Source organism: Schistocerca americana, chromosome 8 (genome assembly GCF_021461395.2).
Source record: "Schistocerca americana isolate TAMUIC-IGC-003095 chromosome 8, iqSchAmer2.1, whole genome shotgun sequence".
Taxonomy (NCBI): domain Eukaryota; kingdom Metazoa; phylum Arthropoda; class Insecta; order Orthoptera; family Acrididae; genus Schistocerca; species Schistocerca americana.
Window position 1 is genome coordinate 469998549 of NC_060126.1, and position 27817 is coordinate 470026365.

Genomic DNA, 27817 nt, shown 5'->3' on the forward strand with positions numbered 1-27817 from the left:
AAAAAGAGTTATTTTATAAATTAACCCGGTACAGTGTTCCGAGTCCTTTTTAAGTTCACTGTTCATTTCTTTTCAAATTTCGGTCAGTACGTTTGCCTGTTACTGTCATTCACGTAGTAAAACGGTGAAACAATTGTTTGTTCATACAAAAGGACTGGTCTCTGCCAGTGATTGTTATAGAGAATTAGGACCAGAGACATCATAAAGGCTTCTATCAAACCTTAACAAACTATAATCCACTGGTGGTAAGTGCAGTTCATCATCTAGAACGCTATGCGTCAATTACAGGACGAGAACTGGTTGCAACTACTAAAAGTTATGCATAACAGTTTACATTCTGTTTTATTTCAAGGGTCTGCGTTACACTCTCTACTATTTCATACTATTTATGCTAACGAAATTTTACTTAATAACTTAATTAACACTAGTTTCCTTGTACCTGTCTTTGATTTATCTAAACATAAACTATTCGGGAGAGGAATTTAGGCAGTGTTCGTTACTACGTTTCTGCATAGCTATGAAACCTTAGAACTGAAATATCTTCAAGTTATTGCATGTTAATTACAATCATAGAAATTTGAATTGCCAGGAAATTTAATAGTTTAAAACAGTATAAGTCAGCCTTTCAGCAAAGCTTATTATTGTAGTTCAAATTTTTAGAACGTATATTAGTAGGAAGTTTTAAATATAAGTTCTTGTGACGAACAAATAGTTCTTATCGAAAATAATTACACTGTAGTAATGAGCAAAACATAAATTGCTGTCTGAATAATAAGAGTTTGACTGCTGTAGCCTTCAAAATATTTTTTGATTGCCGTCGGTTAACTTGTGAAAATAAAATACAAAAAGGAACAAAAGTTAATATCTACTCTGAGAGTGACAAGAAAGCAAGTGGAGATGCTCCACTTCGCTAGTTTCAAATAGAATAAAGCCGATTGAATGATGTACCCTATTTTTAAAAGATATCACTTAGGCCTGGAAAAGACTGGTGATCTTGAGATCTAAATAAACTGAAGAATCCACAGTCCTTGAGTTCACGACTAAGCGTCCAGTGCACCAGTGCTCTTTTTGAGATCTGGCGATGGCTGTATTTAAATTAATTGAAATTTGAAGAGGATTGTGAGTTCTTCATTTTACACTTCAGTTCTCAACAAAAAACAGGCATAACGACGAAACGAAAATACACTCAGATTTATAATCCAGTTAGAGGGCTCAAAAGGGGCAAGGGAAGAAAATGCATTATAAAGGTCCTGCAGTAAAACACATCGACCGTTGGTAAGACAGCCTCATCTGTCATTACGTTTACATGAGACTCTCAGAACCTGATCTCATGAAACAATATCCCAATACCGCTGCTGGCTGGTTATGTAAATAATATGGATTCTGGAAATGCGCTTCTAGATGCCCGATTTCTTCTTCGCAACCGATTTTCTCTCCCATGTAAACGCGCAACCATTTTCAAAATGTCCTTGGGTTATCAGATTACGGATTTTTTTAAATTATTGGCTAATCTGGAGGGTGTGGTTTCTTGAGCAGTGGAGGAGGAGTAGAAATGTTAGACTCAGCGTGACGTTGTCTACCTCCGATATTTTACTGAAGAGTAGCACCCATTGCGCTGACTAAATCAGAAACCGGAACAGTTGTTTTCAAGAGGCAGTTTTGTAAGAACGATATTGACCCGTCTAGGGAAACAGCTCCAGGTATTGACATGTAAACACGACAGCGGAAAACGGTTTTGTCTTCCGTGTGTTGTGTCTCATGTAGCAATTGTGCTACTTTTCGGTCTTCAAGATCATCATCAGTCCCTGAATAACACTGACTGAAACAGACTTGACTCGATGTTGGCTATCACGCCAAATGTGCCAAGCGAATCTCTTTATTGTGCGACCAGTTTCAGTCTACGAGATCGTGTTCAGGTTGTGAGAAATACTGAAACTAAACTCAATTAAGTCTGTTGTTTGCCGTATTGTTAAGTACGCGATGACTATCTCTTACCTCGAAACAGCACAATAAAGAGATGCAATCCTCAGATTTGGCCATGTTTTCCAACATGACTTTTATAAAATAAGCTGCACCTGTGGACACCGCCTAGCTAAAAAAAAAAATTGTATTTAAATGTCGTCGAAAACTCCGTAAGGCTGTTCGCAGTTGATGCTTTCCTATACAGAGGAGCTACAAAATGTCGAATTCTTAGTCGACTGTAATATTATTGACTGTGAATGAGAACGCTTGGCTAGGCTTATCGTGAGTACTTATCGCGATATTTCACGAGGACACGCTAAGCTACTTAATAGTATATGCATAGCTGCCCTGAAAGCATTCACAACGCCATTTGTTTTTCTTCAGAGTCACAATATGTTTCCGGTAACGGCTTCGAGAAGCCAAGTGCAGTAATATCGTGGTCGGCTAGTATCTTAAAAGGATAGACGCTTTGCCCAGTAATTGGCAGCTAAGTTTCAACACAAAACAGTGTAACGCAATGCGGATAAATAGGCAGAAGGACCCGTTACTATATGATTAAACGATCGCCTAACAGTCACTGGAAAAAGTCGCATCCATTAAATATCTGCGTGTATGTATCTACGAAGCGATTTAAAGTGGAACGACTGTTGAAAATTCTACATCTACATCTACATCTACATGGATACTCTGCAGATCACATTTAAGTGCCTGGCAGAGGGTTCATCGAACCGCCTTCCCAATTCTCTGTTATTCTAATCTCGTACAGCACGCGGAAAGAATGAACACCTATATCTTTCCGTAGGAGCTCTGATTTCCCTTGCCGGTCGTGGTGGCCGAGTGGTTCTACGCGCTACAGTCTGGAACCGCGCGACCGCCACGGTCGCAGGTTCGAATGCTGCCTCGGGCATGGATGTGTGTGATGTCCTTAGGTTAGTTAGGTTGAAGTAGTTCTATGTTCTAGGGGACTGATGACCTCAGAAGTTAAGTCGCATAGTCCTCTGAGCCAATTGAACCGTTTTTTTTTTATTTCCCTTATTTATCGTGGTGATCGTTCCTCCCTATGTAGGTCGGTCTCAAGAAACTATTTTCGCATTCGGAGGAGAAAGTTGGTGATTGGAATTTTGTGAGAAGATTCCGTCGCAACGAAAAACGCCTTTCTTTTCATGATTTCCAGTCCAAATCCTGTATCATTTCTATGTCACTCTCTCCCATATTTCGCGATAATACAAAAAGTGCTGCCTTTCTTTGAACTTTTTCGATGTACTCCGTCAGTCCTATCTGGTAAGGATCCCACACTGCGCAGCAGTATTCTAAACGAGGTCGGACAAGCACAGTGCAGGCAGTCTCCTTCGTAGATCTATTACATTTTCTAAGTGTCCTGCCAATAAAACGGGTTAGCCTGCTCCACAACATTATCTATGTGTTCCTTCCAATTTAAGTTGTTCGTAATTGTAATACCTAGGTATTTAGTTGAATTTACGGCTTTTAGATTAGACTGATTTATCGTGTAACCGAAATTTAACGACTTCCTTTTAGCATTCATGTAGATGACCTCACACTTTTCGTTATTTAGGGACAACTGCCAATTTTCGCACCATTCCGGTATTTCTTCTAAATCGTTTTGTAGTTTGTTTCGATCTCCTGATGACTTTATTAGTCGATAAACGACAGCGTCATCTGCAAAAAACAACCGAAGACGGCTGCTCAGGTTGTCTCCCAAATCGTTTATATAGCTAAGGAACAGTAAAGGGCCTATAACACTACCTTGGGGAACGTCAGAAATCACTTCTGTTTTACTCGATGACTAGCCGTCAGTTACTAAGAACTGTGAACTCTCTGACAGGAAATCATAAATCGAGTCACATAACTGAGACGTCAATCTGTATATTGAGCAAGCAGTAAAGGAAACAAAAGAAAAATTCGGAGTAGGTATTAAAATTCATGGAGAAGAAATAAAAACTTTGAGGTTCGCCGATGACATTGTAATTCTGTCAGAGACAGCAAAGGACTTGGAAGAGCAGTTGAACGGAATGGACAGTGTCTTGAAAGGAGGATATAAGATGAACATCAACAAAAGCAAAACGAGGGTAATGGAATGTAGTCAAATTAAATCGGGTGATGCTGAGGGAATTAGATTAGGAAATGAGACACTTAAAGTAGTAAAGGAGTTTTGCTATTTAGGGAGTAAAATAACTGATGATGGTCGAAGTAGAGAGGATATAAAATGTAGACTTGCAATGGCAAGGAAATCGTTTCTGAAGAAGAGAAATTTGTTGACATCGAGTATAGATTTAAGTGTCAGGAAGTCGTTTCTGAAAGTATTTGTATGGAGTGTAGCCATGTATGGAAGTGAAACATGGACGATAACTAGTTTGGACAAGAAGAGAATAGAAGCTTTCGAAATGTGGTGCTACAGAAGAATGCTGAAGATAAGGTGGGTAGATCACGTAACTAATGAGGAGGTATTGAATAGGATTGGGGAGAAGAGGAGTTTGTGGCACAACTTGACTAGAAGAAGGGATCGGTTGGTAGGACATGTTCTGAGGCATCAAGGGATCACCAATTTAGTATTGGAGGGCAGCGTGGAGGGTAAAAATCGTAGAGGGAGACCAAGAGATGAATACACTAAGCAGATTCAGAAGGATGTAGGTTGCAGTAGGTACTGGGAGATGAAGAAGCTTGCACAGGATAGAGTAGCATGGAGAGCTGCATAAAACCAGTCTAAGGACTGAAGACCACAACAACAACAACAATTGAGGCGATATTCCATAATCACGCAATTTCACGAGTGGCTTGTGTGGTACAGTGTCAAAAGCCTTCCGGAAATCCAGAAAGACGGAAGCGATCTGAAATCCCTTGTCAATAGCACTCAACACTTCATGTGAATAAAGAGCTAGTTGTGTCTCACAAGAACGATGTTTTCTAAACCCATGTTGGCTGTGTGTCAATAGACAGTTTTCTTCGAGGTAATTCATAATGTTCGAACACAATATATGTTCTAAAATCCTGCTGCATATCGACGTTAACGATATAAATTAATCGTAGGAAAGGGCTAGACTCAGATTCATTGCATGTTCAGCATAAAAGGAGGTAGCTTACGAAAAAGAAAGAAATAAAAAAAATAAAATAAAAAAGGCCGTGTGACCGATACTTCACTGCTGATTAACTCTGGGATCGTTACCAGATATGGTTGATCTAGAAAACAGAGAAAATCCGAAAATCCGAACAGGAGCAGCGCGTTTTGGCACAAAAGTTCATTTAGTAACCACGAAAGCGGCACTGAGATGCTCATCGAACTCCAGCGGCAGAAGCAACAAGAGAGGCATTATACCTGTATATCACACTCCGAGAGGCTATGTTCGTAGAAGAATCAACTAATATATTTTCCCCCTATATTTCTAGAAAAGACAATGCAATTACAGAAATTCGGCTTCACACGAGGTCTTCTTCCTGGCACCATTGGATACCGGAACAGGAAAATGGAGGAGCAGGCTGCCAGTGGTGCACATCGTACCCTCCGCCACACACCATATTGTCGCTTGTGTGGAGTAGATAATATGCTGATGCACTTTTGACGCAAAAATATTACAAATCAATGAATAATCAACGTAGGGGAAGGCTGCTAACATTCGATGTACCGTCTCGGTTTCGCTGTGGATATTGACATTTGGGGGATATTACCGTTATTAAGTGTAACCCGTGTTGCCAAAGGTTTACCATCTCAGACGTGAGTTGTTCCACGAAGACACATAGTAACAGTGAAAAATGGGTAGGTTTTGCACTGCGTTCTTGTAACTGACTAGTATTTGTGACTGAAACATCTTACGGATATGGGAATATTGATTAAATTTCTGCAGCAGTCATTGAAAAGTACGAGCAGTTCACATCATTTTGTCATATTCACAATATAAATTTATAGACGGAGACTAGGTACTGTTTAGCGATACAGCTCGAGTTGCCTTGAACGAGCCACCTGGATGTTAAGTGATCTTAGGCGTAAGTAGGTCACTACGAACAAAATTTAAGTACTGGTTTTCGTTATACATTTTCTAATAGTTCGTAAATGTGCTGATCATCAGTCAAATGTGTCTTTTTTTTACAGTCGAAGGCGACATTTCTACTTTTAGCCACCTACGTTTCAAATACATGTTATTCGGTTTCAGAAGCCAAAAAAATTCCTAAAATAAAAATGTATGGAGGCTTAGTTAGATGTGTATGCTATATAACTGCTATTACAGTTGGCCCATTGCTACGGTCGCAGGTTCGAATCCTGCCTCGGGCATGGATGTGTGTGATGTCCTTACGTTGGTTAGGTTTAAGTAGTTCTAAGTTCTAGGGGACTGATGACCCCAGATGTTAAGTCGCATAGTGCTCAGAGCCATTTGAACCATTTTTGAGTTGGCCCATTCACGGAAACTGACTGGCCCAACGAAAGAAACCAGTTGCCATGAGTGGGACATGTTTTTATTTTTCAAACATTTCATTAACAGTGTATATTTCTGATTCCTGTGTCTACTGTGGTGAAATGCAAAAGATAAGGTTCAGCTACACTAAAAATAAAATATTTATTGCAGTATCCGATAATTTCACTACGCATTTTCCTTAGGTGGCCCATTCACAGCAATCTTCCCCAACCAATTCAGTAGTTTCCCCTACTTTTACGAATAAAGACTCACTAACTACAAGATTTCGATTAAGACAAGTATCATATCGCAATTGCAAATCAGACATTGTTTCTCGATAAATTTCGAAATGGAGTGACTGCCGAAAAATTGGATCTATTTGCAGCATAGACAAGAAAGGTAGGTACAGGATGAAACCTGTCTCCATGGACAAATTTCGGAGATATTTTCTGAGTATTTGCGTGTAATGTTCCCGGAAGTTATTTGTTCATCTTGTTACTTTCGTTTTGGTGAAGATATCTTCACAATAGTGAAAATGCTTGCAGTCACCCAAACGTACAGCACAAAACGCAGAGTTAGCCCTTTCCAGGCCAGTTTTTCCACTGACTGCAGCCCTCAGGCGAAACTGTGGTGCTGTCGCCGTCGCTGCGAGAAAATACTCAACACAGCGTCGTTGTACCGCTGTACCATTGCATTCAGTAAACACATATACGAGGTGCACATCGACCAACTTTTTAACATTTAACCGTAAACCTGCCTCATCAATGTGTATCATTAACGGCTGACACTGCCCGAATAACAAACTCGAAACAGAACCGCACAGTACTAAATGTAAGCTTGGAGGCCGAGAGTAGAGTAGGCTTACTACTGTCAACAACAAATACCGTGAGTGAATAGAACGAGAGACAGCGCACAACGTCGAATCTACAGCTTTATGTTACTTAAATGTCCACTGGAGACTACAGATCCTGTGTACCAAAATACTCACAAGGGAAATGTATCACTCCCGAACGATCAGAAACCACGAAAATGTGTTTAGAACATAAATTCCTCGTCATAGAACAGTGGTATGATTCACTCGCATACCAAACTGCGCATCTTTACCAAGTGAGGCATCTGACTGATGCCTCATTCAACGTCTATGAGAGGAACTTGGGTAACGCGAGGAAACAATACATTGATGTAATAGGACCAAAAATTCACATATTCCAATGTCGTGACTTACAATGTATACTTTTTAGCTAATGCCTTTATTTCAGCATCAGAGTTCACCCTGAGCCACACAAGCAACTTCCTGTGCCGAAGCACAAGGCTTGTTTTTTAAGTACTCTTTATTAATAAAAATAAATCAAGTAGATTTTTCTTGGCAATTTTATTCTTACATGAAATCCTATACTTTAATCAACGTCTCTACGTAATTCCCACCAATATTAAGACACTTAGAGTGTAGTACAACACCAGCTTCGAATCCCATCTTCCTATAAATGTGCCGTCTAACTTACAGTAATTTAAACATTCACGAAGCACACTTCTTGATACTTCAGGAAACTCATCAAATGAAGTCGAAATCGTAAAGTGCCTGTTCTCTCTCACTATTTCATCAACTTTCTGCACCAAATCGTCAATAATTCGTAAAGTGCCTGTTCTCTCTCACTATTTCATCAACTTTCTGCACCAAATCGTCAATAATTCGTAAAGTGCCTGTTCTCTCTCACTATTTCATCAACTTTCTGCACCAAATCGTCAATAATTCCTCATCATGTACGTTTGTACGGCCTTCTTTAAAAGCTCTCGCCCATTTCCGTACCATCCCATGGCTCATAAACGTCAAGAAGTGGGCTTTATGCAATTGTTACAGAACATTTAAATTATTCTCAGGTGGCAGATATCTACGAGGGTGGTATCCGAAGCTGGTTGTACGGTACAGTAAGTGCCTTAATATTGGTGGGAATTATCTAGACAATTGGATTAAAGTGCAGGTATTCATGTAAAAATAAAACTGCTGAGAAAAATCTATTTGTTTTTTATGTCAAAACGGTACTTACTTTAAAAAACACACCCTGTACAAGCCGATACTGGGCAGAAGACAGATTACGACACCGACATACCGACACCGTAATGTAATGAGTGTGGCCTCTGATATTGGACTGCTCGAATACAAAAGTGATGCTCATTGTGAGAAAATAGCTTTACTCAGGTGTGCACGTTGTTGTGTTCCACTTTGTTTGTCCACCGCATTGAAACCCAACAACTGCACTTTGAGGACTATGTAACTATGCAGCGCTATCAGGTCAGCAGGAAAAGTTTGCTGTTCAGAAATTGGAATTATTTGAAGCAGAGGGAAATATAGCGTAAGTCACGACATGGAAATAGGTGTCTTTTTGGTCCTGTCATATCGATATTTTGTTTCTTGATGTTACCGCAGTTTGCGCTCTTACACCTTGAATAGGTGATCATTCAAATGCCTCCCGTGCTAAGACGCCAGGTTTCGTACGCGAATGGCTCATACCACTGTTTCTGGGGTCGGCGACTTACATTCTAGGCATATTTTAGCACCGTTCTGAGCGTTAGAGGTCACGCACTAAGCTTGTCAGAAAGTATTCCTGAATAAACAACAAACTAAAGTCGGTGGTGTTTGTGTTCACCTTGTAGAAGGACACTTAGGTACGATAATTAGAAAAACGAATCAATAAACCAATAGGAAATGATAAAGAAAGGATTAACCCGTAATGCTCGGAACTACACGAATGGAGTGCATACTGACTTCGCTGGAACTTTTTGTTAGTCTCCTGACGTAAATAGTTTTCTTATTTAACCTAAACGTGTTTTTTCTGTCAGCTTCAGATACGGAATGCATTTTATTGAACTAGCGTGCACTGTGGTGTAGAAGAAAAAACTAGCCGTTTGGTTCACTATAAAGTCGTTTAAATAGACGGCGAGGAAGTGCAGTTGGAAAAAGGCCCAGACGATTTCGTAAAGAGCGTGAATTCAAGACCCGAGCCGACCTTTCTATAATTTTTGCCTTTTCCAGAAGTGAAAAAAAAGGCAAAAGCGCCGCTTGTGTTAACATTCCGTCGACATGGCGGTCATTAGGGCAGTAACCGAGGTCCTTGGCTGACCTTGCATCCTGAGGCCGCCTGGTACCAACGCATTAGGAAAAGCAGTAGTTTTACAGGCTGTGCACAGTAGACAAGTGAAGCTTACCTTAACGAGGAGCTGCAAAGTGCCGCCGTCGAAACGTCTGCCACCGCCTCGCAGCTCCTATATAGTCACGCCATCTCCGTCTCCTCTCTCCCCTCCCCTCTCCCCCCCCCTTTCTCACCCGAGCACTCTCGCCCCCCACCGACTGTCTGTAGCCGCTAGCACCTCTTCACGAGAAGCTACAACAACACCTGCCTCGCACCCGCGCACTGCAGTGTTCGCAGCTCACTCATCTCACAAGAGTTTTCCTGCTTCGAACTATGTATGTGATACATCTACATCTTCATCTTCATGGGTCAGTCGCGGATACAGAAAAACATCAAGGAGGGGGCGCCAAAGATATCTTGAGCTACCTTTACTTTTTAGCGTAATAAAAATAATCAAGTCACATGCAAAGTTTAAGAAAGTTTAATTTAAGGGGGGAGAGAGGGGGGGGGGGGGGGGGGGTAGGACGTCAAACGGGCCGTCTTGGAGCAGGAGAGACACTACAGGACATTTTAATTTCCACTGTCTATACTTTTACGAATAAATTCATAAAACTTTGTCAGCATGACCAGGAAGGATTCAGGTTTCACAATCATAGCAGTGGAAGTGCAAAAGCATAACAAAATAATTTTTTTTTACGTGTGAAAGTTCATAATTTTTTCACCTCTATTGGCTGCGTTTGTTGCTGTAGGTACACATTTCTTCATAAGTAAGAGAGATTATTTGATGAATTTTGCACAGCATACAAACCATACTTACAGGTGTATGAAACTCTATAAATTATTTAATTTATGAAAAAATGAATGTGCTGTAATATTTTAAACTTCATGTTTAGAAATACTCAAATTTTGTAGTTACTTATCTCAATTTTTACCACAGTTTTTAATAGATTTGGAAAATTCTAGTGTTTCATACACCTGTAAGTATGGTTTGTATGGTGTGCAAAATTCATCGAAGAATCTCTCTTACTTATGAAGAAAAGTGTACCTATAGCAACAAATGCAGCCAATTGTAAGTGGAAAAAAGGTGAAATACAAATGTAAAAAAATAAATTATTTTCTTATATTTTTGAACTCCCACCACTATAAGTGCAAATCCTGAATTCTTTCTGGTCATTCTGACAAAGTTTTACGAATTTATTTTTAAAAGTATAGACAGTGGAAGTTAGCATATCCTGTGGTGTCTCTCCTGCTCCAAGTCGTCCCATTTGACGTCCTACCCCCCTTAAACTGATTATACACATATATAAGACAACGCCATCTTATCATATAAAAAAGTTAGAATTATGGTTCGTTTCCTTAAATGATGAATTCTATGCACCTACTCTTCCTGGCAAACTGGTTAATTACATTATCAATAGGACAATCAATATCAGTGTCAGTATTCAACAGAGATAAGCCATTAAGCCGAACCTCCTTCATTGTCGACCTCAGCCATGTCTTTGCAGGCCGCAACATTAAAAAACTTCTTTCTACTGTAGCAGTAGATGTAGGTTGACAAGAAAATTCTTTGTACATCGTGTGCAAAGTAGGATAGTCAGATCTATATCTAATCTACATAAATACTCCGCAATCGACCATACGGTGCGTGGCGGAGGATATCTCGTACCACAACTAGCATCTTCTCTCCCTGTTCCACTCCCAAACAGAACGAGGGAAAAATGACTGCCTATACGAGCCTTAATCTCTCTTATCTTATCTTTGTGGTCTTTCCGCGAAATGTAAGTTGGCGGCAGTAAAATTGTACTGCAGTCAGCCTCAAATGCTGGTTCTCTAAACTTCCTCAGTAGCGATTCACGAAAAGAACGCCTCCTTTCCTCTAGAGACTCCCACCCGAATTCCTGAAGCATTTCCGTAACACTCGCGTGATGATCAAACCTACCAGTAACAAATCTAGCAGCCCGCCTATGAATTGCTTCTATGTCCTCCCTCAAATGGTTCAAATGGCTCTGAGCACTATAGGACTTAACAACTGAGGTCATCAGTCCCCTAGAACTCAGAACTACTTAAACCTAACTAACCTAAGGACATCACACACATCCATGCCCGAGGCAGGATTCGAATCTGCGACCGTAGCAGTCGCGCGGTTCCAGACTGAAACGCCTAGAACCATTTGGCCACCGAGGCCGGCTTATCTCCTCCCTCAATCCAACCTGATAGGAATCCCAGACGCTTGAGCGGTACTCAAGAATAGGTCGTATTAGTGTTTTATAAGCGGTCTCCTTTACAGATGAACCACATCTTTCCAAAATTCTACCAATGAACCGAAGACGACTATCCGCCTTCCCCACAACTGCCATTACATGCTTGTCCCACTTCATATCGCTCTGCAATGTTACGCCCAAATATTTAATCGACGTGACTGTGTCAAGCGCTACACTGCTAATGGAGTATTCAAACATTACAGGATTCTTTTTCCTATTCATCTGCATCAATTTACATTTATCTATATTTAGAGTTAGCTGCCATTCTTTACACCAATCACAAATCCTGTCCAAGTCATCTTGTATCCTCTTGCAGTCACTCAACGACGACACCTTCCCGTACACCACAGCATCATCAGCAAACAACCGCACATTGCTTTCTAGAACAAACAGACAATCACTGCATAACAGAACCTTCATCATTAAGGGCGTTTATGCTCGTTTGCTTATACTAAAGAAACTCTCCCTTCGTCTCTTTTTAATCACAAATAGTGATTCTCCTTCAAAGAACGGTAGTACAGTTAAGTACTGATTCAATTTGTGTGCCAGATCATTACCGTCACGTTTCTATAGTTGTGAGAGCAAAAGTATGTTGAATTTTGAATGATAAATATTTTCTTCAGGAAAACGTTATCTCATGTCAGTCGTAACGTGGTGTTGGAATAAAAACAGTTCTTTTCCAATATGTCATAGCATCGTCATTATGATCGCTATTTTCCCTGTGTCTTCGTCTGCCTGTAAGACGAGGAACACTCATCTCCACGTCTAACTCTTCCATAACTGCCTTCGCCTCTTCAACAATACGAGCAAAGTGGCTATCACCATTAGCTCTCATGCCGTCGCACACCTTGAGCATTGAATCTAATTTTGCTTTTCCCATCTCGACGTCCAAGCTAGGGTCTTGTACGATTTTGCTGACTGTATATGTTATGCTCATAATATGACTCAGTGTAAACAGAGTGATAATAAACTCCCAATCAGAGAGAGCTCGAAGGAGAATATTGGCTTTGGCAGCCGTTGTTCTATCCCTTCAACACTGTATCTCTTTAAGAACTTCACAAAATGTTCCGAGATCAGTTGCGAATCGAATAACAGCATCATGTCGCTCAACCCGTCTCATTCGACAATGTGACTGCAGCGAGTGTGCCGGCCGCGCTGGCCGAGCGGTTCTAGGCGCTTCAGTCCGGAACCGCGCGACTGCTACGGTCGCAGGTTCGAATCCTGCCTCGGGGATGGATGTGTGTGATGTCCTTAGGTTAGTTAGGTTTAAGTAGTTCTAAGTTCTAGGGGAATGATGACCTCAGAACTTAAGTCCCATAGTGCTCAGAGTCATTTGAACCATTTTTTTTGCGGCGAGTGTTTTACGTGACTCTTCAATGTTGCGAACCGCTTGCTAGACGCTGTAAAGAACGATACTACTTCTTCAATAGTACGAAGTGAGTGTCTCACAGTTGTAACTTTTGCTACTGCGAGAGACAGCGAGGGTGAGCTGATGGCTTCGACACGGCTACTTGCACGTTGATAGCTTTCTTTTTTACTGTAGCCACAGCGCCTTTCAATTCTGACACATTAACTGAGCAGTCATCACAGCCTATACCCACAAAGTTCTCCAGTGACAGAGAAAGGCTTTCCATTCTCCTTAGAATCGTAGTACCTATTACTTCACCAGTAACGCTACGCTCTTCATCTTGACTCTCTTGAGGTTCCCACTACAATCATTGTCTTTATGGATGTCAACGAAACCTAAAAATCCTTCGTGTAATTTTCCGTCACCAACAACATATCTTGCTGCTAAACTCAGTTGAGCGATGTGCGCTATGTCCGTAGTCATATGGTTCAAATGGCTCTGGGCACTATGGGATTCAACTTCTGAGGTCATCAGTCCCATACAACTTAGAACTACTTAAACCTAACTACCCTAAGGACATCACACACATCCATGCCCGAGGCAGATATTCGAACCTGCGACCGTAGCGGTCACGCGGTTCCAGACTGTAGCGCCTAGAACCGCTCGGCCACCACGGCCGGCTGTCCGTAGTCTCGCTGTAATAACGTGAATCTTTGATTTCCTCCAGTATTCTCGATAACATCACTGTTTCATAGCGTGAAATAAGTTCGTTGTACTTTGATTTACTTATGTAAGTGGCGTTCGCTTTACTGGTCTCAAGGTGATGCTTTGGTTGCAAGTCTCCAGCGTCAATTCTAAATCTTAGAAGAGCTCTAAAGTTTCCCCCTTTACTCACTATACTTTCACGATCATTTTCGTTTTAGACTCCCATCATCTCTATGCCCCCGCAGAGGAATATTTTGCTTTCCATGAAATATGATTGTTTTTATTATAGGTACAAGACCGCCTTAGTTTTCTCTAATGCTTTCCACTCTCTGTCTTGACAATTGATTTATGACTTCAAGTTCACGGTTGTCTCGTGTCGCCAAATATAATTTTGCGTCTGCTGAAGCTTCAGCGTGGTACTTGAGTTGAGAGTGGGTCTCAAGGTCACCATCTTTACCAGTAAGTTTGACAAACTTTGTTACTGGTTCAGTCACAAGTTTCTTGGCGATAATGGATTTCTTTCGTCCAACCATTTTATTATTCACAAAAATTGAACAGTTAATGCAAAGAAGTCCCTTTTTAACTTGTGAGAGCACCAGCCATGGCTACTGCTCAAAGTGATTATGGTGCGCTTGTCTGTGTTCAAGCCGTCCCCTCTTGTTGTTCTCGGAAGTAGGAAAGATATAACGTTTTTCAGGTTTCCTTGGAACTGTGAGAAGTTTCTGTTTTATATCATCACTAATATTTCCTGACGCTAATATATCCAAATAACTGCCAATATCCGTGCGATTAAAGGAATCAGTCGATGAACTTTGTTGTGGAAGTTTCGACGAAGTTTTAGGCTCTGCCTGTACACCCGGTGGTTTTTTTACGGCTGAATGGTGACCGCAGTCTTCAGATGTTTCTACTTTTCTTTTCCTTATTACATAACGATCCATTTTATTATTTCGTTACGACGTAGGTAAATTAGATGTCAATTATTCTCGAATAAACACCTTATTCGCAGAGAAAAATGCAACACTAGTAGACTTAGCACTAAAACACACACGGTCACACTCTGAGTATTTCTAATATCACTGAGCACGACACAGACTGAAGGCCGTGGTAGCCAACAACCGCAGTTTTTCCCTTTTCATCACTTCCAAGTTACCACGACGATTGTAGCTTTCAAACTGATTGCCTGTCAGCGACTCTTCTTCCCTTGTTTACGTGGCTCGGTTGTTTCAAAAACATTCACTGCCACAATTTTCGCTTCCAGACTTTTATGGAGTGTGAATAAATACCTACTCTGAAAGCTACAAGGCAATATGTACCTTACGACTTATAATATAAGGGCGAGTTTCTAATGATGACGTCATCCGGCAATTTATGTGTGTGGAACGTTTATTGTCGATTCTGTTCCTTTCTAGTGCATTCGATAGAGGGGCTATAAGGTAACAATGCGATTTTAGGCATCTTCTCGAAAGTCACTATTACCGGAGATACGCATCAATAGTCTCCCATACCTAACTACGGCTCCTGTAAGTTCGTCGCTTAGTTTTTCTTCGCCGCCGCCTCCTTGCTGTCCAGTGTAGGCCCTTTTTTTGTGCTCTCATTGCAGCGAGCACTAGGTTTCCTAACATTGTAGCCATTCCTGACACCCATACTACCGCCACTAGCAAAGGGAACTCCCCACCTACGGAAAAACCAGACCCAGTAGCTAATCTCCAAGCATAAATTGATAGGTTAATGTTAAGGAAGATAGAATTAACAGAAGAATGCCAAAAAGTGGCTCAAACCAAGTCTGCCCATCTAAGTACATGAGAAACACACCCTGCTGCGCCGCAAATGACGGCTGCAAGCACCTCCAGTTGCACAGTACCCCAGCCATACATTGCAACTTTAGCTAACCGTTTTCCTGCAGCGCCAACGTTTCCCGGTAAACCTAATGAGCAAATAAATTCCTTTCTACAAACTGTCCGAGATGTAGGCCGCGCTTGTGCTTGGCCAAACTATTTCCTATTAATTGTACTCCACCTTAAATTGTCAGGTGGATTCCGTTCCTTCGTTCCTGTACTGAATCAGTTCCCACCCTTAGGGACGCCACCTCTTTTGCCACGTTAGAAGCTGGGTTGAAAGAGAGATATTTGGACAGACGTGGCACCCGCTATTACAGGGACAAGTTGTCCACCCTCAATCAGAAGCAAAGGGAGGATTAGAGGCATTTGCTGACCGAATCTGCTCTGTGGCTACACGCTGGGTTCTGACCCCGTCCGTAACAAGGTGTTAATTGAGCAGGCGGAAGCCCGCTCGATTCACTTATTTATACGTGGAATCAACCTGTATATTGTAGGAGAAGTAAAGATAGCATCACTCGCCTCGTTGCCTGATGCCACATGACTCGCGATGTTGCGAGAGGAGGTAGCGCGTTGTATAGCCAGTTCAGTGCGTCCGAACGAACAACCGCGTCCGACTTTTAAATACGGAAAGGCATGCCAACACCGACGTCAGGCAGGCCATGCTGCCTCATAGTGCCACGCGCCTTATTGTTCTCGGTGTGGAACCATAGGGCATATGAGGCCACTCGTACAACCAGCAGAGGGAACAATTCACCAACAATCCACTACGACCCCAGAATCAGCCGGAAAACGGTAGGGGGAGGGAGGCGGGGCAACTCACGCTGCCAGACCGCAACCTCTGTGAAATTCATGCACTCAGTCCGCCACGGTGTTGTAAATGAGGCAGTGGATATCCTCCTCAACACAGTTCGAGGAAAGAATTTAAGAGTGCTTGTCGACTCGGGAGCCCAAACCAGCGTATTATTCATAGGACATGGGGACAGACGAGTGTTAAAACCACCCCGTCACCACATTAACGAAAAAATGGCTCTGAGCACTATGGGACTCAACATCTAAGGTCATCAGTCCCCTAGAACTTTGAACTACTTAAACCTAACTAACCCAAGGACATCACACACATCCATACCCGAGGTAGGATTCGAACCTGCGACCGTAGCAGTCGCTCGGTTCCGGACTCTTGCGCCTAGAACCGCTCGGCCACCACGGCCGGCCCACGTTAACAGTCTGAGCGATGAGATAATCATACCTGCTGGGTATTGCCAAGTTTAATTGAATATCGGAGCTAGCCACTACCCTTTTGACATGGACGTAATTCGAAAACATCTTGGAGAATGATTTCCTCCACCACTATCAGAGTGCAGTCGATTACAGAACTCAAACTGTCCATCTCGGTGAGGAAACCCACAGTTTTGTCGGCCCCCACGTTGTCCCGTCGCAAGGTACTTGTGAAACGCGGCCGCTTCCACATGTTCCTTCCACGCAAACGTGGGCGTTACATACAACTACCTCTGTTAGAATCAGCGGTGGCATGGGATGCATTCTCTGGCGTGGGGTCAAACCCCTTGAATTGCCGAGAACAGCCGTATTGGTGGATCCTGTGTCAAAACTATGTCCTTGAGAGATTACAGGTCCATGTTAAACGTGGTTTAACAATAGCGGAAGTGCAAAGAAAAAAAATCTTATGTACCCGTCTGCTTGGACAATTTCGGAACGAAGGAGGTAGAGATTCCTAGTGGCACTATTATAGCTAGCGGCCACGAGATTGAAGGAAACCACTCTGTACAAGAGAAGCCAAAATCTAACCAAAACCACCGGCTTCCAGAACGTAACATATGTCATATTTATCCAGTGTTCAAAGACAAATTTAAGGATAGGTTAGCTCATCTGTGCCGGCCGCGGTGGCCGAGCGGTTCTAGGCGCCTCAGTCCGGAACCGCGTGACTGCTGCGGTCGCATGTTCGAATCCTGCCTCGGGCGTGGATGTGTGTGATGTCCTTAGGTTAGTTAGGTTTAAGTAGTTCTACGTTCTAGGGGACTGATGACCTCAGATGTTAAGTCCCATAGTGCTCAGAGCCATTTGAACCATTTTTTAGCTCATCTGCCTGCGGCTGACCAAAACAAATTGTACTCTGTCTTGGAAGAACACTCCTGGTTATTCGAGGAAAGGCGTTATCTGCCCGCTACTGACTTTGTTTACCATGAAATTCCCACTGGAGATGCAAGGCCCATTGCGCAGAAACAATATAGAGTACCGCATCACCTCCAGCCTGTTGTAGAGGAAACTATCCGACAGCAGCTAGAGGTAGGGATAATACAAGCCTCTGCCAGTCCCCGGTCGTCCCCAATAGCAGTGGTCCCAAAGAAATCAATCAATGGAGAGAAGACCTACCGTCTTTGCGTCGATATGAGAGCAGTAAATAAGGTAACCACTCCTGATACTTACCCTCTCCCCCTTATCGGCGAAACACTGGACAGGTTAGGAAATTGTAAATACTTCACTACCCTTGATATGAAGAGTGGGTACCACCAAATACCGATTTCACCACCGGACAGGCAAAAAACATCGTTTGTAGTTCTCTCTGGTCTATATGCATTTTTGAGAATGCCATTTGGGCTATGCAACGCGCCAGCCACTTTCCAACGATCTGCCATCTTCCTGTTATGAGGACTCAAACCCACAATATGTTTAGTTTATCTAGATGATATCATTGTTTTTTCCAGGACCATACATGAGCAAGTTACCAGGTTAATAAATGTTTTGTCTGGACTAAGAAGTGCTAATCTAAGTTTAAAGATAGAGAAATGTTCCTTTGCTGTGAATCAAGTACAGTACGTAGGGCACATTATTAGTGCTGATGGAGTAAAGCCAGATCCCCATCTGATTGAAGCAGTTACGACATTCTCTTCCCCTAAGAACGTAAAAGAATTCCAAAGCTTTCTGGGACTCAGCAATTACTATAGGCGTTTTGTAAAGGACTGTACCACAATAGCTAAACCCCTTACACCCCTATTGAAGAAAGATGTACCCTATCAATGGACCCCAGTGTGAAGCTGCTGTGCAGCATATCAGAGATGCTCTGACTAGATCCCCCTGATTGAGCTATCCAGATTTCGAAAAACCATTCATTCTCTCATGTGACGTGTCCGACTTTGCAGTAGGAGCTATTCTGAGTCAAAGTACTGACGGTGAGGAAAGACCCATTGGTTATGCATCCTGTCAGCTGAACAAGGTGGAAATTAATTACAACACTACAGAGAAAGAATTACTGACGTTAATGTTTGGAGTTAACTACTTTAGATGCTATCTCTATGGGAGAAAATTTACAATAGTAACAGACCAAGTAGCACTTCAGTGCCTATTAAGTTTAAAAGACCCTTTCAGCTGTATTACCTGCTGCGCCCTGAAACTGAGTGAGTATGTGATGTGTTGGTAAATGTGCCAACACCTGGTAGATAGAGGAGGCCGAAATCTAACGCAGACGGGCGTGAATTCTGGAACAGGATAAGTAGTGAATTCTAATAAGAAAAGTATGCAGCTCCACGAATACTTATCTTTTAATTCTTGTTGTATACATCATTCTTGAGGAGACATTTCATATGATAATTATCAAACTCTGTAAGGCTAATGGCGCCTTGCTAGGTCGTAGCCATGGACTTAGCTGAAGGCTATTCTAACTGTCTCTCGGCAAATGAGAGAAAGGCTCGTCAGTGTAGTCGCTAGCAAAGTCGTCGTACAACTGGGGCGAGTGCTATTCCGTATCTCGAGACCTGCCTTGTGGTGGCGCTCGGTCTGCGATCACACAGTGGCGACACGCGGGTCCGACATGTACTAAATGGACCGCGGCCGATTTAAGCTACCACCTAGCAAGTGTGGTGTCTGGCGGTGACACCACAGTATGACTACGAAGTGCAACACAAAGCTGGAAGATTGCACCAGGAAGCTGATGCCCTTAGTAGAAAAGTGAGAGTAGCTCAAACAGACGACGTGCTAAATGACGAATTAAAAAACTCCCAGGAAAATGATGCAAAATGCTGCCAGTATCGCTCCCATCCGGATTTTGTTACAGAGGATGGAATTCTATACCGCAAGACCTCCTTGGTTAAACGCATAGTAATACCTATAGACTTGCAATCAAGAATTATTGCCCAGTGCCGTAGTGGACGAGGAGCCACAAATGCCCGCATTGCCACGAAGTATTTGTGGGACAAAAGATGGCGGGATGTTGCTAAGCATATAAAAAATTGACTACCATGTGCCCATAGAGCACCCCCCCCCCCCCCCCCCTGAATCAAAATTCCCTTACAATCTCTTCCAGAGGCATCAAAACCCTTTCAGTTTGTTGTACCTTGGGACGTAGTTGGGCCACTTCCCGTAAGTACACAAGAAAGTAAATATATTCTATCTTTTATTGACCACTTTTACAGATATCTTATTTTGGTACCCATCGCTGACATGTGAGCTGAAACTGTAGCACGAGCTTTTGTAGATTATCTAGTCTTTCCTTTCGGAAGCCCTGAAGCCATTATAACCGTTCAAGGAACCAATTTTATGTCCACCTTATTTGCCCAAGTGTGCAAATTGCTGAGAATTAAAAAATGAAGAATAGTAGTTAGCACCCCATGTGCGTGCTACACATTTAAGAGTTCACCCAGACGAGTACAGGTTTCTTTGTTGTTTCACCCTACTTCTTACGAAGTAAGTCACTCACAAAGTGAAGATGTTACGAGCGAGCACGGAAATAGACACTGCTACCCTTTGGGTACAGTGCCCCGCCGTGCATTTAGCGAGTGAGAAACACCCGTTTCTTTATTCAAACAAACACACCCATGATGTAACAAGATTGAAGCACCCGCTGAAATGAGCACTAGATTGTTGATGATTAGCACCCATGATGTGACATCATCTCCCAAGCAAAGTAACGCGTTATCTTGTTAGAAATATAGTTCGCAAGAGATTTCCACCCTAATGAATAAAAGTTTTATGGTACAATGTTGCAATAGTTCGCGCCCCATTTTTTTTCGTAGCTCACCCTGTTACTTCAGGGATTTTGGGAATTTTGTATTAGCTAAGCTGCACGAGACGTAATCGACCACGTCTTCCTCGCCCATTCATCGCACTGGGTTACTACCATTGCTCTCAGTCGCTCATCTATTCGTTCCAGTCACAATCATTACACTGACCTCCGTCCTCCAGAGCCGTGTGTCTTACAGGATGTGGTTTGCGCCCGCAGAGTGCCCAGCAGATCGGTTTATTCTTTCAGTTTTCGCTTTCATAAACTGATCTCCTACCTATCTCTGCCAGCCGCGGTGGTCTAGCGGTTCTAGGCGCTCAGTCTGGAACCGCGCGACTGCTACGGTCGCTGGTTCGAATCCTGCCTCGGGCATGGATGTGTGTGTGATGTCCTTAGGTTAGTTAGGTTTAAGTAGTTCTAAGTTCTAGGGGACTGATGACCACAGATGTTAAGTCCCATAGTGCTCAGAGCCATTTGAACCTACCTATCTCTTTCATCATTGATACTTCATGAGGCTCGCCTTCGTCTGCACCCTGGTCAGTAGCCAGTGCTACTCAGGCATATTGCCTCCCCCCAGAGGAAGGGGGGGGGGAAGAAAAACATAGCGACTAGTGGCCGTGTCACCGCTGAATCAATTTTACTCTGAAACCTGTGACTTGAACTCGTTCCCGATCATACCCAATTTCTTATTCTTCAACGTGAACACCCTTCCGGTTCGCAGCGGGTGGACCACTCGTCATAAATGACCAATATGTCGAGCTTCCCTGACGTTGCGATCGCGGACGGCTGTCCACGAATATACCCAGAAAAACTCTGCTTTAAACGAAACGTCTACATCTACATCTACATCCATACTCCGCAAGCCACCTGACGGTGTGTGGCGGAGGGTACTTTGAGTATCTGTATCGGTTCTCCCTTCTATTCCAGTCTCGTATTGTTCGTGGAAAGAGAGATTGTCGGTGTGCCTCTGTGTGGGCTCTAATCTCTCTGAACTTATTCTCATGGTCTCTTCGCGAGATATACGTAGGAGGGAGCAATATACTGCTTGACTCCTCGATGAAGGTATGTTCTCGAAACTTCAACAAAAGCCCGTACCGAGCTACTGAGCGTCTCTCCTGCAGAGTCTTCCACTGGAGTTTATCTATCATCTCCGTAACGCTTTCGCGATTACTAAATGATCCTGTAACGAAGCGCGCTGCTCTACGGTCGATCTTCTCTATCTCCTCCATCAACCTTATCTGGTACGGATCCCACACGTGTGAGCAGTATTCAAGCAGTGGGCGAACAAGTGTGCTGTAACCTACTTCCTTTGTTTTCGGACTGCATTTCCTTAGGATTCTTCCAATGACTCTCAGTCTGGCATCTGCTTTCAAAAATGGTTCATATGGCTCTGAGAACTATGGGACTTAACATCTGTGGTCATCAGTCCCCTAGAACTTAGAACTACTTAAACCTAACTAAACTAAGGACATGACACACAACCATGCCCGAGGCAGGATTCGAACCTGCGACCGTAGCGGTCACGCGGTTCCAGACTGAAGCGCCTAGAACCGCACGGCCACAGCAGCCGGCAGGCATCTGCTTTACCGACGTTTGATTTTATATGTTCATTCGATTTTAAATCACTCCTAATGCCTACTCCCAGATAATTTATGGAATTAACTGCTTCTAGTTGCTGACCTGCTATATTGTAGCTAAATGACAAAGGATCTTAATCTCTATGTATTCGCAGCATATTACACTTTTCTGCATTGAGATTGAATTGCTATTCCCTTCACTATGCGTCAATTCGTTGCAGATCCTCCTGCATTTCAGTACAATTTTCCATTGTTACAACCTCCCGAGATACTACAGCATCATCCGCAAAAAGCCTCAGTGAACTTCCGATGTTATCCACAAGGTCACTTATATATATTGTGAATAGCAACCGTCCTAGATCACACTTACTTCGGAAGACTTCTCTCTATTGAGAATGACATGATTTTCTCATTGGTCAAATCCCTTTTCCTCCTAAGTCACAACATCCATTACTAAAGCTTCCGATTCAGCAAATCACTTACAAAACCAGCAAATACCAAGAATTCCACCTCAGCATCGATTGCAGGCTTTGATTAATGCAACCCCACATTTTTGAACTCTTGCTGATCAAGATGACGAGTAAGCCTCTTTTCAGCACGACCATACCCCCCTCATTCCCTCATTACCCCGTTGCTACTAACTGATACCCCTGTAGTTCTTTGGAATCTTTCCCGACCGTCTATTCTTTTTCTGTCCATGCCTTCTGTTTTTCGTAAGTGGTAGTTCCTTGATTGGTTAACTCAACGCACGAAGCTCTAAAAGAGAACTGATCTGTTCTACCCCTGTAAGTTGATAAGACAGGATAGATGGCTTCCGGCTGATATTCCTCAGAGGGCAGTGAAGTTTTGTTGATATGAGGATAAGTAATATGTTGTTTTATTGAGGTTATTTGTGAACAGGCAAGAGTTCCTGTGTGTGTTGTGGTAAGTGATGTTAAATAGTCTGTTTTACTCTGCCACCGCAGAGGTCAGAGCAGAACCGTTAGCCTTGATTCATTTTACCATGCAGCGAGTTTCCAGTTGATACAAAGTTTTGGAGCCGTTTAAATTGCATGTTATGTTACCAGTGAACGCTTACTATAAGCAGAGCATGGTGCAACCACGTGGACTGGCACAGTTGTCGCCTTGCGATAAGCCATTCACGTCCCAAAACGCTACCAGTTCTCTCCCTATTCTTCGTCTTGTTTGCCGTAATTAAGTCTAATTTTCATATGATTTATAAGTCATAGTTGAGTGACATAGTGCACACGAATCTGTTATCGTCTATACTGTAAGTGACTGAAGTAGTATCGGGGCCGCTCCAAAGTATTACAGTAACAGCACTGGTTGTCAGGCATGCTATGTCGACATGTAGGGGACGATAATAGATGCACAAATATTATGAATATTTATATATGTGTTTGGAGAGAGAGAGAGAGATTGATTTTTAATTGAGATTTTTACTTTAAGTCATAACTGGTACCTGAATTTTGGTAGCTGCCTCCTTGAATGATCAGCTTCTGCACCAGTTGTTGACGTATTGCAATTTGGAGGAAGTTATTGTTCTCTAAGGTTTAAAATACGACTCTGTTAGTTACTTGGACGTATTGCGGATAGCTTTGAGCCCAAGTTTTCGTAGCTTTTCATACCTAAGGGACCACTGTTGTAAGTAAGTAAGATCAAACAGCAATCTGCTTTTCGTGAGAAAAGGAGATTGCTTGACACACAAACTTCCTTCAAACTACACGTCCTGCTACTTGAAAATTGGTCAGTGGAGTTCAGCACCATACTATTGTACAAGAACATAATCCAATTACTGTAATTGAGAAATGATGAGAGGTTGCTACTTACTGAATGAAAACTATAGAGAATGCATTTATTTTCCTGTATTTTAGTGAGCTTTGTACACTTACAGTTCTGTCGATTGATAGACGGCAACGACAATGAAGTTCCGCTACTTTTCCAAAAACAAAGGCTTTGACGGTGAAATTCGCCACAATAAAATACGCCAGAATTTCGGTCAGGTACGTACACCAATCAAAATTATGTAATTAAACAAAAATCGTAGTTCGTTTCAGTGCTAGCTATTCCCACAACCAAAAATTTTGTACAAATAAATGTTTGGCAACTCTTACACATACTTCATTCGGTTTTATCACTAGAATATCAGTTTTCATTAAATATAACAATACGTTCTGAGCGACGGCCTAGCAACACGTCCTCTTTGCACAAGATACAGATTAACAGTCTTTTTTTTTAATAAAATCAATTGTCTTTTTTTTCAGAGTCCATACTCAAAGATTCTCTAATACTATCGTTGCGGGGATTGCGCGCTAAAGAGTTTCTTGCCGTCCAGCTGCGCTTCTCTTCACTTCAAGTACTTTTTGAATCACATTTACATTTTTGGTATTTAGATACATTACTGAGCTTCTCAGAATAAAATCAGGCACAAATTAGTTAAAGAAAAGAAAAGCAGTGAGGCAGACATAACATTACACTCTCCAAAGTATTACAGTAACAGTTCTGGTTGTCTGGCATGCTATGTCGACATGTAGGGCTCGATAATAAATGCACAAGCGAGTTGCAAAGCGAGGATAGCTAAGTGCACTGGTGAATTGCATCGTGTACTAAGAGCGTCGTTGCACAATACTCTAGCGAGTTTCTTTGTTATGGGGGACGTGACTAAACACCAGGTTTTAGAGAAACAAATTGGTAGTGGGAGAGTATAAATGAGGCTTAATTTGAGGAAAGGAGGTGATTTGATTCAAGGACTAGGTCATCGCTGAGTAGCCACATCAAAGGGCTGGATCACCGCTGTACCTGGAGACGACTGGACAGCACCAGCAGCAGCCTCCAGTTCGAGACCAGGTTAGGCGCTACAGTATGGAACCGCGCGACCGCTACGGTCTCAGGTTCGAATCCTGCCCCGTGCATGGATGTGTGTGATGTCGTTAGGTTAGTTATGTTTAAGTAGTTCTAAGTTCTAGGGGACTGATGACCTCAGATGTTAAGTCCCACAGTGCTCAGAGCCATTTGAACCATTTTTTTGAGACCAGGCTGCGTCTGCCGCCGCACTGGGTCCTCCACGGGATTTGGTGCCACAGCCCCGCCTGCCTGCTACCGTGCCTGCTGCTGCAGGTAGGGACACAACGTCACAATGCCAGTGGCCGTCCACTGTGTGTCCGAGGGGCACGGATCGAGGAGCCTCGCGCGGCTCCCTCCGCCTGGCGTGTCACTCCTACGGGAAGAGCCGCTGCCCCAAGCGGCCGTGGCCTTGCCTTCGCCGCCGGACTGGGGTCATGACGCGGCATCGCCGGGCGCCGTCCTGGCTGCACTGTCCAGAATCCACGAGGAGAGGCGTGCCTGCGTAATGTAGAGCTCAGGATATAACAAAGTGACATTGTTGAATTGTCCACAGTGTTTCCACCGGTTCTCCTCCACCTACTGTATCACCACACACGCACTACCCCGTACGGAGGTGCCACTACAGAGTGGTCCACACAAAAAGTCAGCAGTACGCTGTAGATTATTTAAGTCTACTAGGGACCCACACAATCGGTTTCACAATATTTAAGTTGCATCTTCTGGTGTATATCTGTACAGACAATCTTATAAATTAATGCTCTGATAAAGGAGAAATGAAGTTGTTGTTGTGGTCTTCAGTCCTGAGACTGGTTTGATACAGCTCTCCATTCTACCCTATCCTGTGCAAGCTTCTTCATCTCCCAGTACTTACTACAACCAACATCCTTTTGAATCTGCTTAGTGTATTCATCTCTTGGTCTCCCTCTACGATTTTTACCCTCCACGCTGCCCTCCAATGGTAAATTTGTGACCACTTGATGCCTCAGAACATGTCCTACTAACCGGTCCCTTCTTTTTGTCTAGTTGTACGACATACTCCTCTTCTCCCCAATTCTGTTCAATACTTCATCATTAGTTATGTGATCTACCGATCTAATCTTCAGCATTCTTCTGTAGCACCACATTTCGAAAGCTTCTATTCTCTTCTTGTCCAAACTATTTATCGTCCAGGTTTCACTTCCATACATGGCTACACTCCATACAAATACTTTCAGAAGCGACTTCCTGACACTCAAATCTATGCTCGATGTTAACAAAATTCTCTTCTTCAGAAACGCTTTCCTTGCCATTGCCAGTCTACATTGTAATTCTATCAGAGACAGCAAAGGACTTGGAAGAGCAGTTGATCGGAATGGACAGTGTCTTTGAAGGAGGATATAAGATGAACATCAACAAAAGCAAAACGAGGATAATGGAATGTAGTCGAATTAAGTCGGGTGATGCTGAGGGAATTAGATTAGGAAATGAGACACTTAAAGTAGTAAAGGAGTTTTGCTATTTGGGGAGCAAAATAACTGATGAAATGCCCGCATCTCGTGGTCGTGCGGTAGCGTTCTCGCTTCCCACGCCCGGGTTCCCGGGTTCGATTCCCGGCGGGGTCAGGGATTTTCTCTGCCTCGTGATGGCTGGGTGTTGTGTGCTGTCCTTAGGTTAGTTAGGTTTAATTAGTTCTAAGTTCTAGGCGACTGATGACCTCAGCAGTTGAGTCGCATAGTGCTCAGAGCCATATTTTTTAACTGATGAAATGAAGTTATCTGAGGTATAACTCTATCTTGGAACTCTTCCAATTGGTCCGTGTTTGCACAGAAAAACAACAATATGAGAATTGTAACTCCGCCTTGATACAAAATACTTTTTGTTATTTATTTACTTATTTATTCCCCAAACAAGTTTCAGCGACAAGTATCGCCCTCATGAGTGGGTTCTTTAAATCTAAAACATGCAGATACCTACAGTTGTGAAAACACTGTAACACATTGTTACATTTGTACTGTTTGTTTCTTGATTTTAGTTTTGAGTGGATGCTTTCACGTTATCTTATTTATTGTACTTCATAGCATGTAGTTAAGTTTTGTTGTCGCCGTTTGCGGTATATTTTCTGTGCTTCTTCTCCGCATACATCATGTCACCTGCAACAGCATGAGTGGCTGTTAGTAAACAAATACTAAAACGTGAATTTACGTATGTCAGCGTTACACGATTGGGATTGCGGTAGTGTGTGGATATAGTTTTGGTGTGCACTAGGCTGTTACTTAGTTTATAGTGTACTCAAGTTCGCTGGACGGGTTGCATCTACTTATATACACAGAAAAGCAAAACAGTCGCTCTAAAACATGATATCGAAAGCGATCCACACGTCGTGAAATACAGCAAATGTGTATACTGACACTAACAACAGAAGAAAATTACTGCATACAAAAAGCTCTAGTGAAATGGAAAAACGTAATAGAAGAAAACACAACAGTTTGCAACAACACACACTTTACCGCTCTGAGGGAGCTGACGCAAAACAGAAAGCACAAACACGCAAAAGACTCACTCTTCCGTCACACACAGAGACATAAATAAGGAACGGAAGTCGTCAGAACTCCCGCTAGAGTTTTCAAAGCATTCTCGCAATATGCGATACCTTTCTTGCGACACGCGCGAACAGCAAGATGGCGTAATGTTTCGGATCATAAACAAAGTGCAAAAGTCTTTCTTTTCTGCGTACAAAATTAGCTGCAAGTCGTCCAACAAA

General features: G+C 42.7%; 1 protein-coding gene across 1 annotated transcript in view; it reads right to left on the reverse strand.

Annotated features, from left to right (window-relative positions):
- LOC124545015 (fatty acyl-CoA reductase wat-like) overlaps nt 1-9594 on the reverse strand; it is a 208390-nt gene extending 198796 nt beyond the window's left edge. Inside the window, exon 1 of the mRNA XM_047123792.1 lies at nt 9570-9594. The gene's annotated coding sequence lies outside the window, so the exon portion shown is untranslated. The remainder of the gene's footprint in view (nt 1-9569) is intronic.
- Nucleotides 9595-27817: the final 18223 nt, after the last annotated feature.